Source organism: Aegilops tauschii, chromosome 7 (genome assembly GCF_002575655.3).
Source record: "Aegilops tauschii subsp. strangulata cultivar AL8/78 chromosome 7, Aet v6.0, whole genome shotgun sequence".
Lineage (NCBI taxonomy): Eukaryota > Viridiplantae > Streptophyta > Magnoliopsida > Poales > Poaceae > Aegilops > Aegilops tauschii.
Genome location: NC_053041.3, coordinates 371,139,640 through 371,151,491, shown reverse-complemented (window position 1 = coordinate 371,151,491; position 11,852 = coordinate 371,139,640).

Genomic DNA, 11,852 nt, shown 5'->3' with positions numbered 1-11,852 from the left:
TCACTGCTCTTCGACTAAACGTCCTCGGGGGGTGGCGACTCCTCATTGGTGCGTGGGCAGATCGGCAGCGCCATGGCAGAGATTTGAGAGAGAGAGAGAGAGGGAGGGCAAGCGAGGGGAGGATGTAGATGAGAATGCAGGCGGGATGACGTGAGCAAGGTAGTATTTATTGGCGGACAGAATCAAGATCGACGGGAACAGCACACACGCTGGTCACCGGAATTTACTAGTACTATAGTTTGAATTACACATGATTCCTGCAGCAAAATCCGTGTGTGAACTTAATAGGTGACGGTTTTCCATACATAACCGTGTTTGATTAATAACCCGCGTAGAGTGTCAATCGTGTGGGGCCCTGTTGTCGTGCCAGATCTTTACATTTTCTTTTTTGAACACCGGATATTTACATCGTCTGATGAGTTTTTAACTCGCACACAAGTACACAAAAATATGATTTTGTTTTAACCGTTATGGTCAGCCGTTGCATGTAGATGTAGTTCAAATTTTAATTACAGTCATTAAATGGCTAGAAAATCACTTAAATGTATTTAAAAGGTCAAATGACCCCTAGAATTTTCCAAATTTTCACATGACAGTTGTATTAGTGCACGTTAAATGAAGAAAAAAATTGAAGGCCATAAGAGGAAGCAATCTCATGTTTGTCGTCAAACATACATCGTTCCCTCTCGGAAGCACGAGCCTTCTAGTGAGTTGCTACGGTTTGTGAGGGGTGTGTGTCCAAACTTTCGTCAAACAGGTCAATTTTTTTACCACATCATCTTGGTGGCATGACATTACATCAAGCAAGGTTTCATGTTTTTCTGATCATTTTTAAAAAATTTGGAATTAAAATGCCATGGCACTCCATGCATGTGTCCATGCCATGACACCAATATGTTTGAAAATTCCTTCTAATTTACTGCACATGGAATTAACTCGCACACAAGTACACAAATATGATTTTTCAAACCGTTATGGTTAGCTGTTGCATGTAGATGTAGTTCAAATTTGAATTACGGTCATTAAATGGCTAGAAAATCACTTAAATGTCTTTAAAAGGTCAAATGACCCCTAGAATTTTCCAAATTTTCACATGACAGTTGTATTTGTGCACATTAAATGTAGAAAAAATTGCAGGCCGTAAGAGGAAGCTATCTCCAGTTCGTCATCAAACATGCATTGTTCCCTCTCGGAACCGCGAGCCTTGTAGTGAGTTGCTCCGGTTTGTGAGGGGTGTGTCCAAGCTTTCGTCAAACAGGCCAATTTTTTAACCACATCATCTTGGTGGCATGACATTACATCAAGCAAGGTTTCATGTTTTCTGATCATTTTGTAATTTTTTGGAATTAAAATGCCATGGCACTCCATGCATGTGTCCATGCCATGACACCAATATGTTTGAAAATTCCTTCTAATTTACTGCACATGGAATTAACTCGCACACAAGTACGCAAATATGATTTTTCAAACCGTTATGGTTAGCTGTTGCATGTAGATGTAGATTAAATTTGAATTATAGTCATTAAATTGCTAAGAAATCACTTAAATGTATTTAAAAGGTCAAATGACCCCTAAAATTTTCCGAATTTTCACATGACAGTTGTATTAGTGCACGTTAAATGTAGAAAAACATTGAAGGACGTAAGAGGAAGTCACTCGTTCATCATCAAACATGCATTGTTCCCTCTCGGAACCACAAGCCTTCTAGTGAGTTGCTTCGGTTTGTGAGCGGTGTGTGTCCAAACTTTCGTCAAACATGCCAATTTTTTGCCACATCATCTTGGTGGCATGACATTACATCAAGAAAAGTTTCATGTGTTTCTGATTTTTTTGGAATTTAAATGCCATGGCACTCCATGCATGTGTCCAGGGCGTGAGACCAATATGTTTCAAATTTCCTTCCAATTTACTGCACATGGAATTAACTCACACACAAGTACACAAATATGATTTTTCAAACGTTATGGTTAGCCATTGCATGTAGATGTAGTTCAAATTTGAATTACAGTCATTAAATAGCTATACAATCACTTCAATGTCTTTAAAAAGGTCAAATGACCCGTGAAATTTTCCAAATTTTGACACGCCAGTTGTATTAGTGCACGTTAACAATAGAAATTTTTTGAAGCCCGTAAGAGGAAGCTATCGCTCGTTCATCATCAAACATGCATTGTTCCCTCTCGAAACCACAAGCCTTCTAGTGAGTTGCTCCGGTTTGTGAGCCGTTTTGTCCAAACTTTCGTCAAACATGCCAATTTTTTTACCACATCATCTTGGTGGCATGACATTACATCAAGAAAAGTTTCATGTGTTTCTGATCTTTTATTTTTATTTTTTTGGAATTTAAATGCCATGGCACTCCATGCATGTGTCCAGGGCGTGAGACCAATATGTTTGAAATTTCCTTCCAATTTACTGCACATGGAATTAACTCACGCACAAGTACATAAATATGATTTTTCAAACCGTTATGGTTAGCCGTTGCATGTAGATGTAGTCCAAATTTGGATTACGGTCATTAAATGGCTATACAATCACTTAAATGTCTTAAAAAGGTCAAATGACCCCTAAAATTTTCCAAATTTTGACACGACAGTTGTATTAGTGCACGTTAACAGTAGAAAATTCTTGAAACCCGTAAGAGGAGGCTATCGCTCGTTCGTCATCAAACATGCATTATTCCCTCTCGGAACGATGAGCTTTCTAGTGAGTTGCTTCTGTTTGTAAGGGGTGTGTGTCCAAACTTTCGTCAAACATGCCAATTTTTTACCACGTCATCTTGGTGGCATGACATTACATCAAGCAAGGTTTCATGTGTTTCATAGCCGTGAGACCAATATGTTGAAAATTCCTTCCAATTTACTGCACATGGAATTACCACGCACACAAGTACACAAAATATGACTTTTCAAACCGTTATGGTTAGCTGTTGCATGTACATGTAGTTCAAATTTGAATTACGGTCATTAAATGGATAGAAAATCACTTAAATGACTTAAAAGGTCAAATGACCCCTGATATTTTCCAAAATTTGACATGACAGTTGTATTAGTACTACAAAATTTCAAGTACATTTAAAACACCATCCATTGCCACTTTACTCGAAATTCGTCTTTCACAGCTAATAAAAAGTATCAACAATATCACACACAGTTTTTTGCAAGAACCGTTTGCGATGAAAATTACTGGGTCTATTTAAGTATTCCTCCTTAAGCTTCACCGGCTCATCTGCTCCAGTGTCGGCAACCCCCGAATCCATGAATCTCAATCCCCATTCCCTCAACCCCTTCTTGCAAACATGACGCTGTGGAAACGCTTTGTGAAGGCTCATATGGTGCTTGCGTCCTCCCCGAGCGCCGCCGCCTGCACCGAGAGCGCAGCTGCCTACGCCGAGAGGGCCGCCGCATCCGCATTGAGCGCGGTCGCATCCGCCGAGAGGGTGTCTGTGGCAGTTGACAAGGCAGCTGCAGCAGCTGCTGCGACGGTGGCTACAAACGCCGAGAGCGCTCGAGCTGTCGTCCGTGCCGCCGATGTCACCCTGGCCCGGGTCGGGGCCATCCATGCCAAGATCAAGGACGCACATGCCAAGATATTCAAGGCCACCTCGGAATCTAGCATGCAACACACGTCCGAAAAGGCGGCGGTGGCCATGGAGCACCTGCTTCCTCATGAGATCTCCGAGCAGCGCCGGGAGGAGGAGTTGCGCGTGGCCAAGGTCGAGGTAAAGAAGAGTCTGCCCGTCGAGGAATCGGCGGTGGAGTACCAACGCGAGCTCTGGCGCAGCCACTACTACGAGTACTACAACCTTGAGAGCGGCGCCGAGGATGAGGACGAGGACACAGACAAGGAAGCGGTCAACTTCAGAAGGGGGGACACGGAGTCCACCAATGGCGGCATGTCGCCAGGACAAGTCATCAACGCCTCATCTCACATCGGCGATGCATAGGCCGGCGCGGCGGCGGATTTGTTAAAATTATGCGTACTTAGGCTTTGTTTTTAATGCTGGTCTTTTGTTAGAGCAATGTTTAGCTCAACTGGCTCTGTTTAATTAATAAAATTGCTCGATTCAGTAAGTGTCGTCTATGTACTGTACGCTCTTTTGTGTGCCCAAATTAGCAAGCGATGTTAAATTATGCAATGACGTGGATGAGGACAGTACCCGGGGAAATTTCCACCAAAATTTGAATTATCAAACTCATCCCATGCGAGTAAAGCAGAAGAATCATTTGCGATGCACACAATCGTTCAAATTAATGGTGTCCGGCGGCACAGCACGCAAAGTTTCCCTCCACATTTCGAAATTTTTGGCCTACCGCCAAAATATCTACCCCCGCCCCCCTTCCCCACCCCCTTTTCTCCCCGACCACAAGTCACATTTCCCTGTTTCCTCCTTCCTTCTTTCCTAAGCTATAGCCGCTTCCTCGCTTGCTTCCTCACTCTCGCCGTCTCGCATCCTACTGCCGAGGTCGCCATGGTCTTCTTCAATGACCTCTCCAGCGGTTCCTCCTTCGATGATGACTCCTTCACCACCCGGGTATGCCTCTCTTCTCTCTCTTGGGCTATGACTTGGACTGAAGGATTTTAACCCAGCGGTCGATTTGAGTCATTTCTTCCTCTTGTAGCTCCCTAGGACCATCAGTTGCAACGAATGGAGCGGGGTGGTTGAAGATCTATCTGCTTGTTGTCACCATCAATCTCCATGCGCGAACCTAGTTGCGTTTGAATCTGTGGATAGTGGGAGGAAGTTTCTGGCATGTGCAGAGAAGGTTAGCCCCTCTTTCGTTGTTACAAATCATTTGTTAGATGTGATTCAGACACTGTCACGGTCCCAACCCATTCATACCACACCTTCAACCAAACGCATCCTAAGACAGTATCACAGTTTGTACCTAGTATCTAAAAATGTTGCCATCTCATCAGCGGTGCCATTAGAAAATTATTTGGCACCACTTCAGTGGTTTGCGCGACCAACTTTGGTCCACACATCTGAGTAGCCAAGCAGTAAAATACTAAACCTTTCTGGCACGAAGGAACTGGGCATCGGAGCAACTAGGTGCTCCGGAGTCCGGGTCCCTAATTTTTCAGCTGCATCGGCTCGCCAGTGCAGGGCACTGGTGCGAAATGTAGCAACAGTTGTCTTTACACCGGTTTTGGCATACATAGTGGACAGCCTTAGTGCTATTAGTTCTATGTTACTAAATTTGTGCATGTACACACCTGTTAGTATCAATTTGCTGTCATCCAAACACTGTCGCTATGCTGTTGCAGTTATATTTAGCTTCCTCATAAAATGGTCAATTTGTTATTTATAGTACATGAGTAAGAACTTGTAGCGTTGTTGTAGTTAATTATAGCTTCTGATGTTTCAGAATTTGGTTGTTGTCTCAGTAGCAATTAATTCATTTGCACATTGATCTTTTTAAGAAGATATGTCATAATTAATCTGTTTCTTCAGTTTTCCAAAATAAGTATTGGTGATTTTCTATGTTGCTATAAACCCATTTCCCCTACAATTGTTATTGATCTAGTTTTAAATATTATAGGACGAACGGAAGTGTTCTTACTTGGAGTGGGTTGATCAAGAGTGGCCACAGTCTTTGAAGATGTGCCTAGCAAAGCTCCGAAGCATGTATGAGGAAGAGAACAGAGGTGGGATTTAGAGAAAGTGTTGTCAACGCTGAAGAATATTTGAGGATGTGGGATAAAAAGACGAAGGTGGAGAATGAGCTCATATTTTTTAAATCAGACTTTGCTAAGATGGTGTTGGTGAAGGAGGAGGCACATTCCAAGTTGGCCAGTGCAAAACAGGTTCTTACTTAACTGAAAGCAGAGGTGGATAAGACGAGCCTAGATGATCTCGATTAGGGAAATGAATATATTGTTCTAATATTGTTCTTATGAAGTTGAACTAGCTATCTGATGTATTGTGCTGTTTTCAGGTAGCCATCGTATCATGATGTTAAAATATATTTATGTGCCTGATATGAAATTGGCAAACAACTGTTCGATATGAAATTTGAATTTGTGTAATACTGGAATTATTAATTGTAATCTAATAAACCTGCTAAATGGGTCATGGAACTTTGCAAACGGTTCTAGCAGTAAAAGTGCTTGTGATGGATAGCCCAATGCCACACAGTTTTCTTTATCAAATTGTGTGTAATGTAGTTGAATAAAAGCAAATGGTTAACCGAGGCAGAGCGTGTGTGATAGTTACACCTATCACACTCGAGCCTATACATAAAACTGTGTGGGATGTACATACGAACGGAAATGTTTTCCCTGGATTGACTGTGTAGGATGTACATACGAACAGAAACGATTTCCCTGTATTGACTGTGTGGGATGTACATAAGAGCGAAAACATATTCCTTGGATTGACTGTGTGGAATGTACATAACAAATGGAAATGTTTGTTTGGGACTGACTCTGTGGGATGTACTTACGACCGGGACCGATTGGGCCTGTATAATCATATTTGATCGCTCGCTCGTCGCAGACGACCTCATTTTGCCGAGCGTGTGTGCCAGGAGAGCCTATCCCCGACGGTTTCTGGGTCGTGTGGGAAGGACCCCCCTATCGCCCACACTCACTAGGCGACGGCTTAAAATGCTATCGCGGAAAGGGGTTAAAAATCTTTTGTATAGCACCTCGCTGTACCAGTGACACTTTGATATATACATTGATGTATTGTGTGTTCCAGCATACTGGTCTAGGGATGGCATAGATACACAGAGGCTTGACCGTTTGAGGTCGGGTTGCTACAACAAAGCCATGGCTTCAGGACCTAGTTCCTATGGTTGATAGAGTGGAGAGAAGACTATCTGCAAGCTCTGCCATGTTATCTCAGGGAGCCAGATTACAGTTGCTACAACCTGTCCTTTCTTCCATGCCAATTTACTTTCTATGCAGCCTCTGTCTGCCTGCTGGGATTATAAAGCAATTAGAAAGGATTATGCAATGCCTTTGGAGGGGAAACTCTGAACAGTCCTGAGCAGCTTGGCCTATGGTCTGTAGACCCAAGGACAAAGGAGGAATGGGAATCATAAATCTTGCTATTCAGAACAAAACCTTATTTACTAAACATCTCCACAAATTTTACAATAGGACTAATATTCCATGGTATCTTTGATCTAGGACACTTACTATAATGGAGTGGTCCCTCGTGCAACCATCCTATGTGGCTCCACATGGTGGGAGGATATTATACAATTGAATGAGATTTATAGAAACCACTCTATTATCACAGTCAATGCAGGTGATAGTGTTATATTTTGGCATGATTCTTGGGTCTTATATGGCTCTTCCACTCCAATTAAAGAGAGATACCCAAGGCTGTTCTCTTTTGTCTTAGATGAAAAAAATCGGTAAAAGATTTTACTGATGAGCAGAACATTCCAGATTATTTTCAGCTGCCCCTATCTCCAAAAGCAATGGAAGATCTACAAACACTATAGAATAATATCCAAGCTTTGAAAGAGACCCTAATGCCCCTGATGGCTGGTTATGGACTCCTAGAAAAGGAAATTTCATTGCTAAAAGTTAATATACTTTGTTGCATGCTCATCTGCCCAATGATGACCCCTACAAATGGATTTGGCAAAGTAAATGTACAATGAAGATTAAGATCTTTGCTTGGCTGATGCTGAATGATAGGCTTAACACAAGAGACATGCTCTTGAGAAGGCATTGGAGAACTGAAGAAGATGACAACCTCTGCCTTATGTGCTCTACCCAGCTTTTGGAGGACAGAGATCATCTATTCTTCAAATGTAACTTCAATACTAGAGTCTGGAACTATCTACAAATCCAATGGTACGATGGTCTATCTCCAAAGGAATGTATTCTGACTGCCAAAAGAGGGTTTCAAAAGCCTTTCTTCTTTGAGGTTGTTTTCCTGGCGGCATGGAATATATGGATCACCAGAAATGATAAAATCTTCAGATATAACAGGCCCACTTTTGGAGCCTGGAAGGCTAAATTCATCCATGACATTTCTTTGCACTCTCATAGAGTGAGGCCAGCTGTGAAGCCATTGCTATTGCTTTGGTTTAATGCCATGCCTTGACCTTGTTTGTATATAGTCCAGTTGTAATTAGGTAATGTATCTCTGTACATATTGTTAATAGCTTAGATAGCATAGCTTTGATTTCATCTGTAAGACCTTTTGTCTCCCTTTGGTTTTAATAAATGACTATGGGGCTTTTGCCTCACAGTGTTCAGTCAAAAAAATTCTAGCAGCTTCATCACAGAAGTAAATAGCATGCCCATCAATATTATGAACCAAGAGATATTTAACCACAACAATATTAGGTTACACTCTAATTTGTTCAGAGCGTTTAGGTGTTCTAACATTACTTTTATTAACCATAGTTGTAGCTTTAGCATGTTCGTTAATCCTAACAGGGAAAGGGGGTTTCTCAATATAAGCAGTTGGCACAACTGGATCAACATTATCGATAATAGTTTCATCTTTAGCTATAACAGGTTCCTCTAACATATCTTCAATAGTTGGATGATATTTAAACTACTTCTCCTTAGGGAGATCAACATGAGTAGCCAATGATTCACAAAAGGAGGCTACTATCTCAGAGTCAAGTCCATATTTAGTACTAAACTTATGAAAAGCATCAGTTTCCATAAAAGTTTTGACACAATCAAACTCAAGTTTTATACCTGACTCTTTACCTTTGTTGAATTCCCAATCTTCGAAGTTACGTTTAATTCTTTCCAGAAGACCCCATTTGAATTCAATAGTTTTTTCATAAAGGAACCAGCAGAAGAAGTATCGAGTATGGATCGATCATTATGAGAAAGCCAAGGATAAAAGTTTTGAATAATAATTCCGAGAAGCACCGCCGTCTCGAGGCGGAACCTAGGCAGGAGCACTTTTGCTCTCTAGTGGAGCGATTCCGCAGGGGAAACTTCCCTCTCGGAGGGGAAGCCATCATCATCACCAACTATCCTCTCATCGTGCGAGGACCAATCTTCATCAACATCTTCACCAGCACCATCTCATCTCAAACCCTAGTTCATCTCTTGTATTCAATCTTTGTCTCAAAACCTCAGATTGGTACCTATGAGTTGCTAGTAGTGTTGATTACATCTTGTACTTGATGTTTGTTGGTTTATTTGGTGGAAGATCATATGTTCAGATCCATTATGCTATTCAACACCCCTCTGATCTTGAGCATGAATATGTTTTGAGAGTATTTATGTTTGTTCTTGAGGACATGGGAGAAGTCTTGTCATAAGTAATCATGTGAATTTGGTATTCGTTCGATATTTTGATGATATGTATGTTGTTGTTGCCCTTAATGGTTTTATGTGAAAGGCGACTACATTACACTTCACCATCTTTGGGTCTCAGGGAAATCCTTTTGGATTAGTTATTAGATGACGGGTTGCTAGAGTGATAGAAGATTAAACCCTAGTTTATTCGCATTTTCGTAAGGGGCTGATTTGGATCCATATGTTTCATTCTATGGTTAGATTTATCTTAATTCTTCTTTCGTAGTTGCAGATGCTTGCGAGAGGGGGTAATCATAAGTGGGCGGCTTGTTCAAGTAAGAACAACACCCAAGCACAGGTCCACCCACATATCAAATTATCAAAGTAATGAATGTGAATCAAACAAACATGATGAAAGTGACTAGATGAAATTCCCGTGTGTCCTCAAGTATGCTTTGCTTATTATAAGAGACCTTTCCAGCCTGTCCTTTGCTACAAAAAGGATTGAGCTACCTTGCTGCACCTTTGTTACTTGTTACTATTATTCACTCATTACAAACTGCCTTGCTACCAAACTATCTGTTACCGACAATTTCAGTGCATGCAGAAACTACCTTGCCGAAAATCGCTTGTCATTTCCTTCTGCTCCTCGTTGGGTTCGACAGTCTTACTTATCGAAAGGACTATGATTGATACCCTATACTTGTGGGTCATCAATACTCTTTTTTGGCATCGTTGCCGGGGAGTGAAGCGCCTTTGGTGAGTGGATTTTGGTAAGGAAACAATTATATTACATGCTGAAATTTATTGTCACTTGTTACTATGGAAAACAATCCTTTGAGGGGTTTGTTCAGGGTATCTTCACCTCGATCGGAAACACAAAGAGTTGCTGCTCAACCTACTGCACCTAATAAAAATATTTCTTATGAGATTTCTTCGGGTATGATAGAGAAACTGCTAGCTAATCCTTATGCTAGGATGGAACAATACATCCTGATATGCACCTAATTTATGTGGATGAAGTTTGTGGATTATTTAAGCTTGCGGGTTTACCCGTAGATGAAGTTAAGAGGAAGGTTTTCCCTTTATCTTTGAAGGGAAAATCATTGACATGGTATAGGCTATGTGATGATATTGGAGCTTGGGATTGGAACTAATTGAGATTGGAATTTCATCAAAAGTTTTATCCTATGCATTTGGTTCATCATGATCGAAATTATATATATATTTTTTGGCCTCGTGAAGGAGAAAGTATCGCTCAATCTTGGGGGAGGCTTAAGAACATGATTTACACATGCCCCAATCATGAGCTCTCAAAATAAATTATCTTACAAAAATTTTATGCTCGTCTTTCTCATGATGATCGAACCATGCTCGATTCTTCTTCAACTAGTTCCTTAATGAAGAAAACTATTGAATTCAAGTGGAATCTTTTGGAAAGAATTCAACACAACTCTGAAGATTGGGAACTCGACAAAGGTAAGGAGTCAGGTATAATGCTTAAGTTTGATTGTGTTAAATCTTTTATGGATACCAATGCTTTTCATAAGTTTGGCACTAAATATGGACTTGACTCTGAGATGGTAGCTTCCTTGTTTGAATCATTTGCTGCTCATGTTGATCTCCCTAAGGAGAAGTGGTTTAAATATCATCCCCGAGTTAAGGAAAAGATTAAGGAACCAACTGTAGTTAAAGATGAAACTATCATTTACAATGTTGATCCAGTTGTTCCTACTGCTTATATTGAGAAACCACCTTTCCCTGTTAGGATAAAGGAACATGCTAAAGTTTCAACTGTGGTTTACAGAAGTAATATTAGAGCACCTATACCCTCTGAACAAATTATATTTGAACCTAATGTTGGTATGGTTAAAGATCTCTTGGTCAATAATATTGATGGGCATGTTATTTACTTTTGTGGTGAAGCCGCTAGAATAGCTAAACCCGATACCAAAGATAAGAATAAACATGTTGTTGGCATGGTTGTTGTCTCAGTTAAGATAGGAGATCATTGTTATCATGGCTTATGTGATTTAGGTGCTAATGTGAGTGCTATCCCGTTTACCTTATATCAAGAAATTATAAATGACATTGCTCATGCTGAAATAGAAGATATCGATGTTACTATTAAGCTTGCGAATAGAGATACTATTGCACCACTTGGGATCGTTAGAGATGTTGAAGTCTTGTGTGGAAAAATAAAATACCCTACTGATTTCCTTGTTATTGGTTCTCCACAAGACGATTTTTATCCCGTTATATTTGGTAGACCTTTCTTGAACACCGCTAATGCTAAGATTGATTGCACTAAAGAAACTGTTAGTGTTAACTTTAGTGATGTATCTCATGAATTTAATTTGTATAAGTTCCGTAGACAACCTCATGATAAAGAATTGCCTATTAAGGATGAGATTATTGGTCTTGATTCTATTGTCGTACCTCCTACTGATCCGTTAGAACAATATTTGCTAGACCACGAAAATGATATGCATACGAATGAAAGAAATGAAATAGATAAGATGTTCTTTGATCAACCACCTATCTTGAAACATAATTTTCCTGTTGAAACTCTTGGAGGTCCTCCTCCACCTAAAGGTGATCTTGTGTTTGAATTAAAACAA